Source organism: Helianthus annuus, chromosome 4 (genome assembly GCF_002127325.2).
Source record: "Helianthus annuus cultivar XRQ/B chromosome 4, HanXRQr2.0-SUNRISE, whole genome shotgun sequence".
Taxonomy (NCBI): Eukaryota; Viridiplantae; Streptophyta; class Magnoliopsida; order Asterales; family Asteraceae; genus Helianthus; species Helianthus annuus.
The window spans coordinates 41,627,814-41,648,950 of NC_035436.2; the positions used below are offsets into that span (position 1 = coordinate 41,627,814).

Consider the following 21,137-nt stretch of genomic DNA (forward strand, 5'->3'; position numbering starts at 1 on the left):
ATTTAAATGGAAGTAAACTTTTCACAATCAAACAGAAGAAATGCTTTCAATCATACATTTTCACCCACTACAAAAAAAATGCCATTTAGTGGCACACACTTTAATGGCACTTAAGTTTTGTGTCACTAATTTTAGCTTTTAGTGGCACTTTAGGTATGTCATACTTTGTTAGCACACACTTTTAGTGGCATTTAGCTATTAAGCTACTGTTTTAAGTTTCTAACGGCACTTTATATATTTTATATATGCCACAAAAAATTTCCCACATTAAAAGTTGAAATCCTTTGAAAAATTTTGGTTTCCCTCCTGTACCATACCAGTAACTATTTTCACCCCTAAATTTTTTTCCCACCATAATTCTATACCCTAACCTCTCCTCTCCTCTCTCTCGCCTCTCAAATCCCCCACCCACAACTCCAATCTGTTTCTCATGTTTCCTCTCTATCAGTTTCAAAATTTTTGAACCACCACCTATTGAGAAGGCCCTTTCATCCTCGTTCAACAGCCCCTATGGATTTTAGTTTGAAGAGGATTTATTGTTTTATCTTATTTGGTGCCCTAATCAGCACCACACCCACCAATCGGGCACCAGACGCACCCCCACCTTCAACCTCCGTCTTCATCCACCGCTCCGAAACCAACACCAGCAGCCGTCATCACCAACAACCCATCGTCATCACCAACAACCCACTAACATCCAAGATGGGTAACCCACTAACATCCAAGATGGGTATGTACATTCCAAAATTTTTTGTAATTTCAGTAGATTTGTGTCATTTTTAGTTTAATACACATACATGCTAGTTGATTTGTAATTAACACCAAAATCGGAACAAAATAGCTTTGAATTTCACAAATCTTGCAACCGGAGTCTCTGAAAACCGTGGAATGTGGATGATCTTAGTGATGCTTGTTTGTTTGTTTTTGTGTGGAATGTGGTCATGAAAGAGGTAATTTGATTTTTGGGGGAAAGCTGCGTATTTGCTTCTGCTACTGCTTTTAAGATGCCACTGTCTTAATTTGTATGATTATTTAATCAGATCTGCTGTCTGCATGCTACTTATTATAGGTGGCAATTTCAACTGTATAGTGATGAATGTGTACATGTGGGTCGTGTTACATCTGTAACGGGTCAAATTGGCTAAATAAAGAACCAGTTACAAAGGAAACACGTCAAATGCGTCCAACATTAGTTAAAGTGATTTTATAATACTTAAGACCTTCCAAAGTATTCTAAGCAGGTCGAACATTGTCCAAAGGGTGTTTTTAGTGCACAAAACATTCTATATCTATTGATTCACAAAAATATATTATTATTGAAACAGTATACATTTCATAACAATATTTGAAACAGTTTCTTATCATTGTTTTTTTGCTTGTGGCGTGCAACAGGGGTTATAAACGGTTTTACACAAGATCTACATTAGAGTCATCAGACTATCTGAAAGTTGTTTGTCTTAAGATTTATTGCCGTGTTGGTGTCGTTGGGTCCCGCTTGGAACACCCTAAGACATACTCTATCCATGTGCCACCTTTGGATATCCGTCAACACTTTGGTCAACTCCTTGAATCTGGAAAGGGAACCGATGATTCTTTTGACGTAAAAGGTGGGCTCATCTCAACTGAAAACTTAAACAAGCAGCTTGGCTTGTTTATTTACGAGCTGAAATAGCTTTTTTGGAGCTAGTTGAGTTGTAAGCTATTTGCACAACCCTAATTTCATCCACAATTCTCTCCTTCTCGATGCAGATTTCAATATTGGTCGGGGATTTCTTGCTTTTTAGAGCTGGTATTGCCCTTGCTTTCTTGAAGAACACCAAGGTTTATTATATATATATATATATATATATATATATATATATATATATATATATATATATATATATATATATATATATATATATGCTTTTATTCCCATACAGTGGCATATAAGTACTCACTCAATTATATTTGTTGGTTGCAGGTTGTACATTAATAGCAACAGCAACTATCAATGATCTTTTGGCTTAGTGGTTAAAGGGGAGGTGAGAATACTAACTTGGTAATACTAACATAATAACTATTAACCCGGTTAGTGATATTCTAACCGTACACCGTTCAAAAAAAATTAGCAACAGCAACTGAGTATCTTGTTATTGGGGAGGCAATGCAAATGGGCTCATCAGCAGATTAGTGTAGTAGGAATGTTACTTTTTTTTTTCATTCAAAACATCACATAATTTTAATATTAGCAATATTGCAGCGAGTTTAGTATTTTACACTTTGCTAGACACAGTTTTAACAAAGTCTTTGACTGTAGTCAAATGTCTTAGTTATCCTTTGAATTTGATGAGTACAAAATAGGGGGTATATTTTATAAAACAGAAAAGATTAATAAATAATAGATCCTTTGTTGTGTTTGTTGTTTTTGCTATTAGACTTTCTTTCATTAATAATGCAGTTTTTAATGTTATTTTAAGATTTTCTTTTTTTTTTTTCCTCAGGTTGGACGTCCCATCATTAGTAAGCGTTGTTAGTTTTAGAATTTTCTTTTGCGGGTCTTATTGATATCACGTGAGATACGAAGATGCTATTGTCGGTTCTATTAGTCAATAAAGGGATAGATATAGATGGGCCCCTCAAAATAATTAGATTTACTTATGTATTTGCATGAGAAACTTTTAGTCACGGATTTCATTGATATGACGGTAAGTCATGTAGAGCCTGTGAAACCACCTCCGGTTGAAAGTACTTCTTTTAAGCTCGTACCAGATGTTAAAGCTTTGAAGGAATTAGCTGCTAAATTGCATAATGAATTTGAATCTTTTATATTACATTATTTTATTTGAAATGCACCTAGTAATAATATTGGTCAGTACTCACTATTATGATTTTGGTGTTGTTTAGGTTGATTTAGAACACAATCATTATCGATCTTTTCAAGGTTTGACTTGCTTGGTGCAAATATCTACCAGAATGGAAGATTTTATCGTAGACACTTTGAAACTACGGGTTCAAATTGGCCCGTATCTGCGAGAGGTTTTCAATGATCCTACCAAAAGAAAGGTAATCTCTTTTGCCTGAAGGAAAAGTTTCGAAGCTAATCATTAAACATTTTAAACCTTTTCGACACTACAACATATCAGGTTATGCATGGAGCTGATCGGGATATTATATGGCTACAACGTGACTTTGGTATATATGTCTGCAATATGTTTGATACTGGACAGGTTATCTTTAATTCATTTTGAGTATGCTTTATTCATTTTATATTTAGTGTATGATTTTGAAAATAATTATTTTTGTTTTTATTTTATTGAGTTTATTTTGAGCATGAATTTGAAATCGTACAGGCCTCAAAGGTGTTAAAGTTGGAGAGACTCTGGAGTATCTAGTGAAACGCTTTTGTGACGTTGCTTCAAATAAAGAGTACATCTCTTTTGCACACATGACACAACGTATCATAACATGTAATTTACATTTTGTTTTTTTATTAACAGATACCAAAATGCGGACTGGCGGTTGCGACCGTTGACTGGTGAAATGTTGAGGTAGTTGTTGCTTGTTAGAAATTTACTCTATTTTTTTTCCTTTTATTACATGTTTCTTCATGCTTATGTGTGCCTTTTACTTTTATCTTCGATAGATATGCTAGAGAAGACACACATTATCTTCTGTACATATACGATCTTATGAAAAGAAAGCTGCTTTCGTCATCAACATATCCAAACTGCCCCGAAGCATCTCTTGTTGAGGTAATAAATTAATCGTTCTTTTTTTTCTGTATAATATTTGAAAATTATTTTTGTCTTATAAATTCAGTTAAAACTGTTGGTTTCAGGTATACCAACGCAGTTATGATCTATGTATGCAGCTCTATCAGAAAGAGATTATGACTGAGAACTCATATCTAAACATATATGGGTAAATTCTGTTTGTGTTTGTGATTGTGATAGGTTCTGAGATTCCAATTTTGAAATTGTTTTACGACGTCACTTATTTTTGCTGATTCACGTTGTATGATGCTGATCTCAATGGCCAGCAACTTGCGATTGTTGCAGTAAGTCACTGCTTTCTATTTTCTCTGTTAAAGATATAATAAATAATATATTTGAGGGCTTTTTCCTGTGGAATACAGGGACTTTGTGAGTGGAGCGATATTATTGCTCGTTCAGAAGATGAAAGTACCAGTTATATATTGCCAAACAAAGTTCTTATTGAAATTGGTAAACGCAGTAGCTCTTTCATAATTTCATTCCTTTTTTTTAATTTTGATATTAACTTATTATTTTTATATGTTCTATTTCTAAAGCAAAGCAAATGCCTGTGACAACTGGAAAATTGCGACACTTATTGAAATCAAGACACCCATAATTGAGAAAAATCTTGGTTCAATCGTTGGCATCATTGCATTCCATGCAGAATGGCGCTGCATTTGAACCTGTTGCCAAGAAAATTGTTGAAGATGATTATTTAACTCGCATGAAGATTCTGAAAGAGATTCATGAACACAATTAAGTTATGAGTTTTTATTCATACACTTGTTAGTTTATTTGGGTTATATGGTTGATCATTAGACTTAGATCGACACTTATTAGACATTTGGAATCTTTGGAAGATTGATTGAACTTTTAATTGAAGTGATTATTTTATGATTTCTACATTTTACAATTTTGTTTTTATTTTTTAATGCAAATAAATGATAATTGTAATTAATTAAAATTCATATGATAAACGTCAATGGCATTTAATTTCATGTGATTTTTGTGGCAAAAAATATGTACCACTAAAAGCTCAAAAGTTTGTAATGGCAGATGAAAAAGTGCCACTAAAAGCCTAAAAACTTTGTGCGACACATTGAAAAAGTGCCATTAAAAGGCTTTAGCGTCAGCGCCTCTTGTGGCACTTTTTTTTTTTTTTTTTTTTGCGACACCCATTCTTACAAGGTTTTTTAGTGGCACTTTCTTGTTTTTCTGTGGCACTTTTTGCATGACACTAGATGGCATTTTTTTGTAGTGACTGTCACACCCCGACCACGTAAAACAACAAAACGTGGCGGAATCGTCGGGGAGTGTTGTAACAGAATCATTGTTTCATAACACATGGAAAATTGAAATGTTGTTTTATTGATATAAAGAGTTACGTCCTAACAAACAAAGTACTAACACATAATAACAAGTATTAATACCTAAGAATAACATGTCAAATATTACACATAAGTGACATATATGTTTTAAAAGAACATGAATAAGAAGCAAATAAAGTATCATGTAGTAGTTTCAAGCAAAACATAGGAATAAAGCTCTAAAACTATAGACTAGGTTAAAGCATTCCTACTTTTCCTAATTCCCTATAGTTATGGCTCTGATACCAATCTGTCACACCCCAACCAATGGCGGAAACATCGGGATGAGACGAAGTGTGAAGATTGCTCGAGACATCATAACGCTATTTGTGACAATAATTTAATAATCCAAATTTCATTTCCAAACTTCAAGTAGTCATCAATACAAGATCCCAATTAGCAACAAGTTTAATCAAAATAACAAACCAACATAACCAAAATTCGATACAACATATTAAACCTAACGTCTAAAGTGTGTATCTAGGCATCGTGCTACCTTTTTCATTTCATCATCATCAACCTGTAACATGCTTAAAATACAATTCAATGCAAAAGCAAAGGCGAGTATACAAGTTTGGTACATACATAGCATAAGATAAAAGTGTGAACAATCCCTCATAGCAAGCATGCGATTCAAGATAAACATTAAATATGGCATGTGTCTAACATATTAAACCAAGAAAACGCAACTTGCTCATGACATAACCAAAGTTTCAGTAGAGGCGGGTCGTTAATCCTATAGCGCTACATATGTCACGGTTTGGCTCGTACGAAGTTAATGATAAATTCAACACATAAGTTTCACCCAAGTTTAAAGTATCAAGCCATCACGTATACAAGCATGTTATAGGAATGTTCATGTGTTTAAGCAAAATGTTCAAGTGTAAGTTTGTTGATAGGTAACACATGTTACACCCCAAAAGTGATAAAAGTAAAAAGGGGAAATACGAGTATACTCACATTGATTACGTATAAGAGGATTCCTTGAAATAACGCACGAGTAAGGATGGAGAATTCCAAAAGAGTGAACGTAAGCAATTATCCTAAATACGGAATAAACACAATAACGATCTAATTAACATTTATAAGTTAAGTAATATTCGTAATATTCAAGGTTCACGAATTGATTAATTAGATATTATAATTTATCTAATTATTAGCATTTAACGTTATAAAAGTGTTATAAGGATCTATTTATACTAAATATATTTATTAAATATATGTTGAATTTATGTAAATTAATATGACAAAAGTATATATATATATATAAATTAATATTACAAAATAATAATAATAATAATAATAATAATAATAATAATAATAATAATAATAATAACTATTGGGTACTCATAACTATTTCTACTTGTTTTAAATTTAGCTTGGTGCCCAGTAGAACAAAAGGAGCCCACTCCACTCACATGTTTATGTCTTTAGTTTCTATTTGCTTTTAGATTATACTAACCAAACATTTATGACCAACATCTTCTTTATCAAAAGTAACTCAGCCGAACACAAAAGAGACCCAACCAATCTGTTATGTCCTTTTTTTTCTCTTTTTTTTATTTGATCGTGACAACTATCTTTCCACTCCACTGTCAATAATTTGACATATTCACTTTTAAGTAAAAAAAAAAAACTTTCCAATTTATCCCAACCGAAGTTTTAAACGAAACCGAATGGAACGGAAAAAGTTTTGAACGAAAGGAAAAAGGGGTATACCGAACGCAAGAAACAACTCCCGTCAATCCCCATACGGCTCCGGTCGCCTTCTCACTCTCCGGCGATGTTACAAGTCCCTCCGACAAGGTTGGTTGTACGAAGAGTGTTGTAGTGGTGTGAGGATGTCCGAAACACATTGCGAGTGGTGGTGGTTCGCCGAACAGACAGGCAGTGTCGGAGAATTAAGGCGAAGGGAGTGGCCGGTGAACCGACCAAAGAACCGGATGACCGGCAGTCGGCTCCTTCTTGACTGTCGGTGTTCAAACGAGAGGGTGAAGGTGGAGATAATGAATGACTGCCGTGTTCTTCATATTTGTTTGAGGTATGAAGCAGGGATCGGGTGGTGTGTGCATGAGATTTGTTGGAGATGATGGAGCTTCTAACTTTGTGGGTGAGTAAAGGTGTAGACAAGGAGTGGTGAGAGAGACAAGGCATAGGTAACGGCTATTACAAAGAAGATTAGGGTTTGGTCCTTTTTTTTTATAATTAGGTTTGGTTAGTGGGCTTGGGCCCAAGGCCCACAAGCCCACTTCCCGTGTTTTGATTAGCCCGATAAATTTCTGAAACCCGCTTTCACAACTGAGCGTCGTGGAATATCGTAGGATATTATTTTAGGATTAAATTACATAAATGTTGTCGGAAATAAGTGCGCGACGTGTTCGTTGTCGGTTGCGTTTAAAAGTGCGAAAAAAGCGTTGTTTTCCGGGGTTTTTTTTTTTTCGTTTTTCGATCAGATTCCAATCGCGTTTCTAAAAATAATAAACGAACTCGTATTTTCTAGAAACATAAAAATACAGAAATACGAGGTGTTACAGTCTCCCCTCCTTTAAGAAATTTCGTCCCGAAATTTGTTCAGAAGAGAGACTCGAAAGGTTTTTTTTTTTTTTTTTTTTTTTTTTTTTTTTTTTTTTGCAAACCAAAGAAATTGTTTAAAATTGACGCTTTGGAGTTTGAGACATCGGAGAATAATCGGGGTATAAGTGTGAACGATTGATCTATTAACGATTATGAGTATAAGAATAGCATAAGTAGCAGATAGACGAAAGTAGCGTGCTAAGAATGAAGTCTCGTCGTGGATAATCGGATATAATGCGTTTGTTAGTTATTTCAAGTTTACGTGTCAGGTCTAAGTAGGTCTGCAAATCACTGAATTTCTTATGGCACGTTTTACGAAAACTTTGTAACATAGTGAAAAACACTTATATATAGGAAGTACCCGCGGCGTATCCACCATGTTTTAACCACGTTACGTCGACCTCGTATTCGGTGCCATGTTACGTTCCGTGTCTTACCATACACAGTAGTACACTCTATGGTTCTCATACGCCTATCACTATAATCCCGTGTGCACCCGCGATTATGTTGATCGTCGCATGATCCGCATAGCTTGTACTAATTGTGTATGAATCAGGGTATTCATAAATGTGAAAAAGTAAGAACATGTATGTATAAGAATGTAGTATGTAAGCAAGTCCATGCTTAAGTATGTATGGGACCCACGTAAGCGAATCCCTCGGATTCCGCTCGCGTACGGGTACAAATGTATGAATCAAGTATGACTGATGAGTATGTGTGTAATAAGTATGAACACAAGTATGAGTATGCATGTATGTATGAGCATAACCATAAACCGTGTAAGTAGTATGTGGATAAGTATAATTATAAAACGTATGAAAAAAAAATGAGTATAATTGCGAGTACGAGTATAACATAAACCGTATAAATGAGAGTATAAACACAAGATGCATGAGTATGGATGTAAAGGTGAAAATTAAGTGTAAAACATGAATGTTTAAGTATGAATAAAATACATGTGTATGAGTCTAAGTATAACAAAGCTGTAAAGGTGCAAATGGAAACATAAAGCATATGAATATGAATACGAATGTAGTATAGACATGAATGTAAGGACAACGTGGTGTATAATTGTGAGTGTATTTATTAACGTAAAACGTACGAATTTTGAATCGTGAGTATAACATAAATGTGTAAGTGTTAACATAAGTGAAGGCGTAAAATGTATAAGCATGGATGTAGAAAATAATGATTTTGTTTATAGTAAAAATCGAAATACACGAGTTTATGTGCGTAAAAGATCAAAAGTTTTGAGTATGAGAGAAAAAGTGAACGAGTGACACGCGTGAAATTGTTGTGAGATATTGACTAAAACGTATAAAATGGTATGCATATGTAGTTGTTTGCGTAAAACGTGAAGTTAAATAGATTGAGTTGTCATGAAATGCAGAATCTAGTTTGTGAATGTAAGGAAATATAAGCAGCTATTGGTTACGTGAAGCGTACTTTGCAAAAGAATGGAAATGCTACTACGGTGTTAAAAGAGATTACATAAGTTGAAAATTTGTCGGTCCTTATGAAGTTTCCTTGCCCGCGTGTTTTGAATTTAATTGTCGTATCAAGTGAGGTTTTGAAAAGTTCTAGAGACTAAGAAGTTTGCATCGTTTTAAGTAACTTTGTGTTAAAAAGTTTCGAAGTTTTCGGATTTTCGTGAAAAGTTGATCCTTTAGAAAAAAAAGAATTTGGTATATGGACTTAGTGTTTGCTGAAAAGGCGTCTTTTAATAAAATGTTTTATTGCTTTTGAAAGAAGTTTTAGTAAATGTTGAATAATATTTGTAATATTTTATAAGTGTTTCAATAGTTATGTTGAATACAAAATTTTTTGTGAGCAATGGTTTTGTTGGACCGATTCAGTTGATGAGTAGCATTTCGTGAAATTTTGAATGTCGGGGAATAAGTGTTTATGGTAAAAGCTACGAATTTTGTGTGTGCGAGTGATGTGAAAATAAATGATAGAATAAGAGGTACGTTTAAATAAATGAAGCACTTTGAAATACATGATAAATGATTTAGTATAAACATGATTGTGTTTACATAATATAGCCCATTAGAAGAAAGCATTGGTAACGATCACCTAGGTAAGAGAATCACCCCTAACTCGTTGGTGAGGTCGTGGTAAGGTGAGAAATAAAGCGAAGTTAATCGTCAAGGTAAGGAAATCACCCCTATCTCGATGATATGTCTCCACTCGTTACAAAAGTGTAGATAAAATTACGTGAAAATATGCATGCGAATAATGTATAATCGTATGAAAAGTGATAGCATGATGCATGCGCAAAAGTGAAAATCTCAAAATGGTTCAAAATTGACAAAAGATCGAAAATAATAAAGCGTGAGTTTGATAAAAAAGGAAACTCGGATGGTTCCAAAACGGAACGTTGACTAACCAAAGTGGTCGAAAAATCTTTCGAGTTTGGGGAGCATGCTTTGGCCTAATAGGTGGAATACTCTCGCCGACAAGTCGGTTAACGGTATTTACCCTTCCGGTTACTACATGTCCCAAATCAATCGAAATTTCGAGACTTGGCGGGATTTTTTTTTTTAAAATATCAAGGAGTGGAACTAGTCGACAAGGTGCGGGTTTCACCCCTAACTTGGCGATTTCGTATCCTAAGTGTGGTTGGTACTCGTCGGGTCAAAATTTAATTTCAACACTTTGACGAGGGTCCACTAGAATTTGAGATTTGAAATTTCCGTTAAGATGTGGATTTCACTCCTAACTTAATGGTGAATTTCGTGCGAAAAATAGAATCAAGCGGAATGAGAGTCGTTTACCGAATTGTGGGTTTCACGCCTATTTTGGTAAACTCGTCTCGTTTGTATAATATGAGTGTTTTCGAGTTTAAGAAAAATCGAGTAAAATGCTTTATGGAGGGCGTATGTTAAAGGAATACACAAACAAGTATAAACACCTAGGAGAGCATATCAGAAATAGTGCATAAAGAATAAGACAATAAAACAAGTATTAACACATAGAGAAATATGTCAAGAATAACACATAAAGAATCGGACAATGAAACATGTACTAACACATAATAACAAGTATTAATACCTAAGAATAACATGTCAAATATTACACATAAGTGACATATATGTTTTAAAAGAACATGAATAAGAAGCAAATAAAGTATCATGTAGTAGTTTCAAGCAAAACATAGGAATAAAGCTCTAAAACTATAGACTAGGTTAAAGCATTCCTACTTTTCCTAATTCCCTATAGTTATGGCTCTGATACCAATCTGTCACACCCCAACCAATGGCGGAAACATCGGGATGAGACGAAGTGTGAAGATTGCTCGAGACATCATAACGCTATTTGTGACAATAATTTAATAATCCAAATTTCATTTCCAAACTTCAAGTAGTCATCAATACAAGATCCCAATTAGCAACAAGTTTAATCAAAATAACAAACCAACATAACCAAAATTCGATACAACATATTAAACCTAACGTCTAAAGTGTGTATCTAGGCATCGTGCTACCTCTTTCATTTCATCATCATCAACCTGTAACATGCTTAAAATACAATTCAATGCAAAAGCAAAGGCGAGTATACAAGTTTGGTATATACATAGCATAAGATAAAAGTGTGAACAATCCCTCATAGCAAGCATGCGATTCAAGATAAACATTAAATATGGCATGTGTCTAACATATCAAACCAAGAAAACGCAACTTGCTCATGACATAACCAAAGTTTCAGTAGAGGCGGGTCGTTAATCCTATAGCGCTACATATGTCACGGTTTGGCTCGTACGAAGTTAATGATAAATTCAACACATAAGTTTCACCCAAGTTTAAAGTATCAAGCCATCACGTATACAAACATGTTATAGGAATGTTCATGTGTTTAAGCAAAATGTTCAAGTGTAAGTTTGTTGATAGGTAAACATGTTACACCCCAAAAGTGATAAAAGTAAAAAGGGGAAATACGAGTATACTCACATTGATTACGTATAAGAGGATTCCTTGAAATAACGCACGAGTAAGGATGGAGAATTCCAAAAGAGTGAACGTAAGCAATTATCCTAAATACGGAATAAACACAATAACGATCTAATTAACATTTATAAGTTAAGTAATATTCGTAATATTCAAGGTTCACGAATTGATTAGTTAGATATTATAATTTATCTAATTATTAGCATTTAACGTTATAAAAGTGTTATAAGGATCTATTTATACTAAATATATTTATTAAATATATGTTGAATTTATGTAAATTAATATGACAAAAGTATATATATATATATATAAATTAATATTACAAAATAATAATAATAATAATAATAATAATAATAATAATAATAATAATAATAATAATAATAACTATTGGGTACTCATAACTATTTCTACTTGTTTTAAATTTAGCTTGGTGCCCAGTAGAACAAAAGGAGCCCACTCCACCCACATGTTTATGTCTTTAGTTTCTATTTGCTTTTAGATTATACTAACCAAACATTTATGACCAACATCTTCTTTATCAAAAGTAACTCAGCCGAACACAAAAGAGACCCAACCAATCTGTTATGTCCTTTTTTTTCTCTTTTTTTATTTGATCGTGACAACTATCTTTCCACTCCACTGTCAATAATTTGACATATTCACTTTTAAGTAAAAAAAAAAACTTTCCAATTTATCCCAACCGAAGTTTTAAACGAAACCGAATGGAACGGAAAAAGTTTTGAACGAAAGGAAAAAGGGGTATACCGAACGCAAGAAACAACTCCCGTCAATCCCCATACGGCTCAGGTCGTCTTCTCACTCTCCGGCGAAGTCGGCTTCCGGCGATGTTACAAGTCCCTCCGACAAGGTTGGTTGTACGAAGAGTGTTGTAGTGGTGTGAGGATGTTCGAAACAGATTGCGAGTGGTGGTGGTTCGCCGAACAGACAGGCAGCGTCGGAGAATTAAGGCGAAGGGAGTGGCCGGTGAACCGACCAAAGAACCGGATGACCGGCAGTCGGCTCCTTCTTGACTGTCGGTGTTCAAACGAGAGGGTGAAGGTGGAGATAATGAATGACTGCCGTGTTCTTCATATTTGTTTGAGGTATGAAGCAGGGATCGGGTGGTGTGTGCATGAGATTTGTTGGAGATGATGGAGCTTCTAACTTTGTGGGTGAGTAAAGGTGTAGACAAGGAGTGGTGAGAGTGACAAGGCATAGGTAACGGCTATTACAAAGAAGATTAGGGTTTGGTCCTTTTTTTTTTATAATTAGGTTTGGTTAGTGGGCTTGGGCCCAAGGCCCACAAGCCCACTTCCCGTGTTTTGATTAGCCCGATAAATTTCTGAAACCCGCTTTCGCAACTGAGCGTCGTGGAATATCGTAGGATATTATTTTAGGATTAAATTACATAAATGTTGTCGGAAATAAGTGCGCGACGTGTTCGTTGTCGGTTGCGTTTAAAAGTGCGAAAAATGCGTTGTTTTCCGGGGTTTCTTTTTTTCGTTTTTCGATCAGATTCCAATCGCGTTTCTAAAAATAATAAACGAACTCGTATTTTCTAGAAACATAAAAATACAGAAATACGAGGTGTTACACATAGTCACATAACCACAAAATTGTTTTCTAAATAAACACATAGTCACATAACCACAAAATTGTTTATCTTGATTTTAAACTTGTCATTATTTTGTTAATTTGTTCTACTAACAGAGCACATGTATTTAAAGCACACCAGGTATCCAATCAGTGGATTTTGATTGGTGCTTTAAACATTATCAAGAATCTAACTATGAAAATAGAAAGATCTTAAAGAGGAAATTCGATTTCGATTATAAAGAATCGAGATGTTCGAATTTAGATACACAAGGAATCCAATTAAGGATTCTGATTTGAATGACAAATATCCACAAGGATCTAATTATGAAGATAAAAAGATCCCATATGGATTTTAGAAGTTGAGGGTGTTTTGAAACCTTGCACTGGATGTGCTCAAATCAAAACATGAGATATAAAATGCTTATCAAGTTGAGATGCTAGATATGCCAAGGCGACATATGAAGCGGAATTTGAAGGTTAAGTCAATGAATGAGGAAAATACTTTGAAAACTATGCATGGGGTTCTAAAACGTGTTCAATGTTTTTGGAACCTTATATAATACTTTTGAAATCATAAAGTAGGTGTATTAGGTAGGTATATATAAAAAAAATGTTTTAAAATCATGCAAGATGAATTTTGAAATTATGTATAAGGTTTTTGAAAACATGAATGATGCTTTTGAAATCATGCACTTGGTATAACTAATTATACTGTATTAATAACATTTTGAAATCATGAAGGTTGTTTTTGAAAACATGGACAATGTTTTTGAAATCATGGAGGTTGTTTTTTTTTTTTTTTTTTTTTTTTTTTTTTTTGAAAATATAGACATGCTTTTGAAATCATGCATTTGATATGTTAAGTAAATATACTATATTAAAAATGTTTTCGAACTATATATAAAATGTTTTTGAAATTATGAATGTTGTTTTGAAAACTCATGTTATGCATGTTGAAAAATCAGAACGTAATAGGTATGAGATTTGAAAATAACCGTAGTTATCTAACCAAAGGTTCAAAGGCACAGATGTGCAGAAGAACGATTACTCATAATTTCGCTTTATTTCTTGTACTTCGTCTCTAGAATGAAACGAGTACTTAAAATTTTCGAGGAAATCATGAGTGATCACTTGAAAGGGAGAATCACAAGAGTAGTTCGTAAGGAACATAGTTCCTTGATGTAGATATCATAGGGAAATGCCATACATGTAACTACACTTGTACATCAGAATTGCGAACATAAACTTTTATTTATGAATAAGGCAGATTGTTTCACAATACAAGAAAACAAAGGAGATAAAGGCATAAGACAGCAACATCTTTTGCTTAGCCAAATGTTCATCCAAGGGTTGAATTTGCATTGACAATCTTCGGGCAGTTGTTCCTGAAATGGCTCGTATCGCCATAGTTGTAGCAAGCACCAAACGGGAAACGAGCTTGAGTAGGGTTGACTTGGAGTTGGGTAGCAGCAAGGTTTATAGCAGCTTTGTTCTGGATAGCAAAGCGGCATATGTTAATCAAATGTCCCAACCGTCCACAGTAGGTACATTTGGAGCAGGGTACGAGATTTGAATGATGACGGTTGCATCGTTTGCACCATGGGGCAGTTCCTATGTACGGCTTCCTAGCTGGTGGCGCTGCCACTTGGCTAGGTCCCGCTTGATTAGGTGTAACTGCTGCGGGTTTCCTTGAAGCCTTACGCTTCCTTGATTTTGGTGCAGGCCTGACTTCTGCTTCCTTCGGTGACTCTTGAGTGGCTACATTTTTTTAGATGAGACATGGCAATGCCTAGATCCACAGACTTCAGTATCACTTCGCCTATTTGCTGGGCAAATTTGGCTGTTTGTTCGGACATTTGACCGTTGTTGAGATGAAGAGACATTCTAGGAGAAAATGAAAGACATAGGAAGCAACAAATGAAATGTTATCAGATAAACAAAACAGAAAGGCAATGCATACGAATTGCGATCATTTGTTTGTTACCTAAGGCAAACAAATGTGACGGTGACAAATCAAAGCAAACGGGTCATAATAATGTATTGCTGAAGACATGCTCGCCTATAAGTGAACACTCACCCCAAGAGTTCCCAGGTAAGAGTGACTGGTCCGATACTGCGGATTTGTACGAACACTCTAGCCTTAGACAGAAAACTCAGAGTACAGGCATTCACTCTTCCAGTTTGCACGTGTTCACATCATTTAGACCCAAACTTTGACGGGATTTTGAAAACTCGAAAGGCACTAAGCCAAATATGAGTCAAACTGGAAAGGTTCAAAAGCTTATAACAAAGGGTTCAAAACCTAGTAATCAATCGTCCTAGAACAAATGATTAGTTTTCAAAGCAGATCGAATTTATGTTCTTATTGTGGTTGTCACTTAAGGATAAGTGACGGTATTGTGTTTATGACTAAACGCAAGTAAATTCGCGTTAGGGTCCTAGGAAGGTTATAGTCTAGGTCAAAGCATTACTAATAACCTAATTCTCTATAACCATTGGCTCTGATACCAACTTTTCTGTCACACCCCGACCACGTAAAACAACAAAACGTGGCGGAATCGTCGGGGAGTGTTGTAACAGAATCATTGTTTCATAACACATGGAAAATTGAAATGTTGTTTTATTGATATAAAGAGTTACAAAGTCCTAACAAACAAAGTAGTATAACATAATTAACTAGTCTTGCATCTTTTAATGTCACTAAGGCCTCGTCCAATCCTACGTGAGCATGTATCAATATCATCAACTATAGTACCTGAAACACATGTGAAAATACATCAGCATAAAAATGCCGGCGAGTACATAGGTTTTATTGATTTAGGATTCATGACTTATAAGTTTAGAAAAAGTTGTTTAACAAAAGTCAGTCATGATCCTTGTAAAATGTTTTGTTTTATAAATCATTTGAAAAGCGATGATAGATATGTATATTTAAAGGAATAATGTAAGGTTAAATGAATAACCCAGTAAAATGAATTTGTATAAATCAAACTGTTTTGTAAAGCAATGTCTTGTGAAAAATATGTTATTTGTATAAAATGTATAAGTCCAAATTGAATGATTTAAATAACGCTACGACATGTAATATAATACAAGCACTTATATATAGGAAGTACCAGCGGCGTATCCACCATGCTTGTATCACATTACACACGTCTCGTTACTCAAATCACTTACCCAAACAAACCACTAATGTAAATTGCCCGTGTCTAAACCATTTGTCAAATGTCATAGTAAAAACCATGTCAAAAATGTCTATGTCAAATGTAATCATGAAATGTGTAAACAAAAAGTCATGTATGGCAAGTGAAATATGTATCAACTAAACCATAGGTGAAAATGCACAAAACAAAGTATTGAAGTAAAACTCAGTTTAAATCAATGTTATGTTTTGTGGATGTGCATGCTATACTGATATAAACACTTATGCGGTATGCTAAACGCAATACATTCAAGCCTTGAGATAGTAGGATAACCTTAGAGTAAAGGTTATCAAAGTGAAAATGTTCACGGATTCAGTCATTCCTTACACCCAAACAAACCTGTATGTCAGGAACGGGATTTGTCAAGTCCTATGGTACCATTACTTACTACCGAGCGGCGTAGCTAATGTTAATGAATGTAGTAAAAGAACCGTTTAAACAAACCAAATGTTTTACCGAATGTAAGCATGTGATGTGATGTGAATGTACTAAGTATGGACTAAATGAACATACATAGCATGAAAAAGGTAAATGTAAATCAAATGTACTAAGTATGCTAAGTAAACATACAAAGTAGAAAAGTCATGTAAATCAATGTGCTAGCATGCTCAGTAAACATACATAGCAGAAAAAGTAGTGAAAACAATGTGCTAGCATGTTAAGTAAACATACATAGCAAAAGAAATGTGATGTAAAACAGTGTGCTAGCATGTTAAGTAAACATACATAGCAAAAGAAATGTGATGTTAAACAATGTGCTAGCATGTTAAGTAAACATACATAGCAAAACATAATGAAATCGTGTACTAATAGTGTACTAATGAAAAGAGCAAGTATATGATATGAAAACATGAAAAGCATGAAAGTAACAAGTAGGCACATGTGTTTCACCCCAAAATGTTTGGAAAACAGTAAAAGAGGGGACTATGTACTCACCTGAGGGTGCTTAGAAGTCTTGAACAACAACCAAGCAAAGCTAGAGGGATCACGGAAATCAAACGGCACACTATATAGATAACTACATAAATAACCGGACCTAAATCGGGGGATTGGATAGTATGAGGTTTCGTAAACCAAATGAGTATTGGAACTCATATGATATGGTTAATCAAAGCCCACATACTAGAATGAAACCTAACCTAAGTGCTTACGACCCATTACGACCCGTTTAGCTTATGCTACTTTAACGCGTCGTTCGCGTAAAACGCGTTCGGACCGCTTAACTAGTCCTATGACAAGTAAAATATGCCTTAACATGTCTAATATAGTTACCTAATTAGTTTAGATGTCAAAATTTAGGTTACATATGCTTTAAATAAATTTTGGTGCAAAAAGGGCATTTTGGTAATTTACCTAAGGCATAAGAACTACTTATCATACAACTACTTAAACGACGTGACCATAAGGTATAACCTCGGAAGGTTATTCCGTATACAACTATGGTCACCTAAAGTGTTTGGTCGGATCCTAATGATCGACCAAATGGGTCGGGTTCGAAAGTATAAGCGATTGATTAGATCGCTTACCTTTACGACCCTAAACAAGCACAAATCTAAAAGCGACGAGCTAAACATGCTAGAACATGTCTAGTAAAGTTAGAAAACAGGTTTGGTATTAAAACAAACGGTTTTAATACCCTAGAGTAGTTTGGTTACAAAATACGCGAGAAAACGCATTTTGGCCGAAACTACGACTCGTCACTGAGCCTAGATAACGTGGTAATCAGTAGGTATAGTCACTAGGGACTATAACCATCGTGATTACGCTCACGTTAGGAAGTTCAAACGAACTTCGCGTTGACCATAAACTGGTCAAAGCAGAAAGTCAAACACAGTTTGACTTTAACGATAGAGACGAATGAAAAGAACGAAGGAATACTTACAAATGGTCCCCGCAAGCTTTGACCCGATTTACTCTCAGGTAGGAAGCAATTACTTCCACTTAGAGAGCAAGAATCAGATCAAATGTGAGGAAACCAAGTGAAAGCAAGTGGGTATTTATAGGAAATCCACAACCGTTAGGATCGTTTCTCGAAAATCGAGCTTGAATCTCAACCTTACACTTGGGCCCAAGGTATTAGAATACAATGGGAACATGAAAACCATCAAATGGTATTGAAAACAAGGGATTAAAACCATCAAAACAGCTGGAACAGGCCAGATTCAATGTTTCTGAAATTCTGCTGATCTGGGGACTGCTTACGGACCGTAAGCACATATCCATACGGTCCGTAAGGGACCTGCAGACCAGCAACTTTTAAAAATGACAATTTAGCCCCTGAACTTGCAAAACTTGCATTTCGGCTCATTTTTGACACGTTTAAGCCCCGTTAACCCCATTTCAAAGCTCTAAAATGAAGTTAAAGTATAGGGAACTTAAAATGTGCTCAAAAATATTCCGGATATCGGTTCGTTTGGCCGTATGATTGCGTTGTTCGGTTAATTACGACGGAAGTCGTAACGAACGCAAAAACGGTCCAAATTGCGCGACGAATGGATTTTTCTCATGCCAAACACAAAGGCATAATATAAGGATGCTTACATAAATTTTTTGATGTCCGAATGTATTCAGAACGTAAGATATGCGCGAAAATGCAAACTTATGCATTTTTTTGACGATTTTAGTCCCTGAATGTCCCAAAAGTTTATTTTAGCACACCGAACACCTCAAAGCCTATTTCTAAGCTATGTCAAGGATATTTAGGGTATGTTAAACTTATGGTCAAGTTCCGGAATGTTCGTTACAGTACGAATCGGCATACTTTCGCAGTTTGTCGATTTTAGTCCCTGTAAGCGAATAAACTTGATTTCGGCATACCAAACCTTCCAAAACTTATTTCTAAGTTATGTAAAGGTTACTTAAGGTATGTTAAGCCTATGTCACTATTCCGGAGTGTTTGTTGCATTAAACTGGTTATATTTACGCATCAGTGCGCTTATAACCCTCTAGAAAGCAATCTAAAGCCCGAAATCGAACAAGAGTTGATATGTGCAAATGATACACATGTTTATACATATCCCAAGTATGAAATAAAATATTTCATTGGTTTGGTATTTGTATGATGGCTGAAGTGACACAAGTGTCATAGTGACCACTGAATCAAATGATTAAATTTAATTCTAAACTCCAATTACAATGTATGTATGATATGCAAACTCCCCCTCAGCCCGTGCTCAGTGTTTGTTCGTGCAGAAAGAAGATGGTGAAAGAGCTAACAGAACAGTACTGAGTACTGTTCTATTTATAGGCACTTGCAAACCACTGAGCATCTAAGCTGACGTCACCATGAAAGTGACATCTAACCTCCTAACAAAATCTAACCTCTGATCTATACAAACACTGCTATGCTAACTACTGATATTACATTTATAAAGCAAATATAAACTGCTGCTGCATCCTTCCACTGCTGTGAACCCAGCAGTACTTGTCATGATCAGCAGTGCTTGAACCAAGGCAGTAGATTGAGCAGCAGAGCTTTAGTTCTTCAATCGGTCGTCAACTTGATCAGCAGTTGTAGGTCAGCAGTTTGCATGATCAGCAGATAGGAGGTCAGCAGATGTTGAAACCACTTTCAAGGGGAGAGACTTGCAATCAAACATCTGTTTATTCTGGATCCACTGCCCTGATCCAGTTTTGGCTTTCATTATCTATTCCTTTGGTAGGGTTCAATCCCAACACATCTGTTGGTTGTTTTCTTTTTATCAACACATTTTTCTTTCATCTTTGAGTTAGAAGAAACTCCCTGTTTTGTGTTGGTTGGCTTTGAGCAATTCCAAGCAATGTGTCCAACTTCTTGACATTTGAAACAGGTTCTTCTTTCAACTCTCCGTTCAGATTCTTTCAACATATTCTTTTTCCTTTCAGCGAGAAACTCCTTGTTTGAATGGTTTCTCATTCTCTTCTTCTGAACTTCCTCCTGAAACAAATTTAGTTTACGGTTTATAATTTTTCTCATTTTTATGATTTTCTGGTGGAATAAAACATAAACCTTTCTTTTTGAAATTACTGTTATGGTTTGGTTTCTTTTGAAAACCAGAACCAGAACTGTAATCTTTTTTCTTGTTCAATCATTGTTGAACTCTGGTGTAGGATCGCGTGCTGACCTGAACGAGTCAATCGGAGGTGTTCTAATCCGTTTCTGGTGCGGAATAACAAGAAACAGACATGAAAAACAGCTTGTTCTACTAAATCCTGCCTTGTATATTGATTTCACACTGATTACAGATCAAACGGCACTTCGGCAGCAGTTCGGTACCGGAAACAAGACTTCTACCTATGATTTCGGTCAGACAATATTTATAGGGGAAGGGGTTTCACTCCAAATGACATAAAACCATGTGGAGCGAAATTAACATTCTGATTTCCCACCAAATGTCCAACTTCTGATTTCCCACAAAATGACCAACTTCTGATTTCCCATGAAATGACCTACTTCTGATTTCCCACGAAATGACATGTCCATTTCGTGTGAAATCAACTTTCGTGTGAAATCAACTTTCTTGGGAAATCATCACTACAACTCTATATTCCTGTACAATGTGCCCTGATCTAACATTCTAAGACTAAGACTCGATACAAGACGAAGTCGACAGATGTATGCACCAACAGACTCCCCATCAGATGTTGACGAGTCTTAAGTGTCGAGTCTTCACATCTTCAATCTTGATCAGTCTTCGGGCATCCAGAATCTCTATCTATCTCTTGCATCTT

At 35.3% G+C, this 21,137-nt stretch overlaps 2 long non-coding RNA genes and 1 pseudogene across 2 annotated transcripts; 2 read left to right on the forward strand and 1 right to left on the reverse strand.

Moving 5' to 3' along the window:
• The first annotated feature begins 407 nt into the window (after positions 1 to 407).
• Positions 408 to 2,363, forward strand: LOC118491255. The gene is made up of 4 exons (XR_004890995.1): positions 408 to 730; positions 1,393 to 1,607; positions 1,750 to 1,821; positions 1,964 to 2,363. It is a non-coding gene; the product is annotated as an uncharacterized LOC118491255 (long non-coding RNA).
• Positions 2,364 to 2,681: 318 nt separating this feature from the next.
• Positions 2,682 to 4,642, forward strand: LOC110882673 (annotated as a pseudogene).
• A 6,498-nt stretch (positions 4,643 to 11,140) lies between these two features.
• LOC118491732 lies at positions 11,141 to 12,850 on the reverse strand. Its single transcript, XR_004892173.1, has 3 exons — positions 12,394 to 12,850; positions 11,629 to 11,711; positions 11,141 to 11,189 (listed from the first exon to the last, which is right to left on the reverse strand). It is a non-coding gene; the product is annotated as an uncharacterized LOC118491732 (long non-coding RNA).
• Positions 12,851 to 21,137: the final 8,287 nt, after the last annotated feature.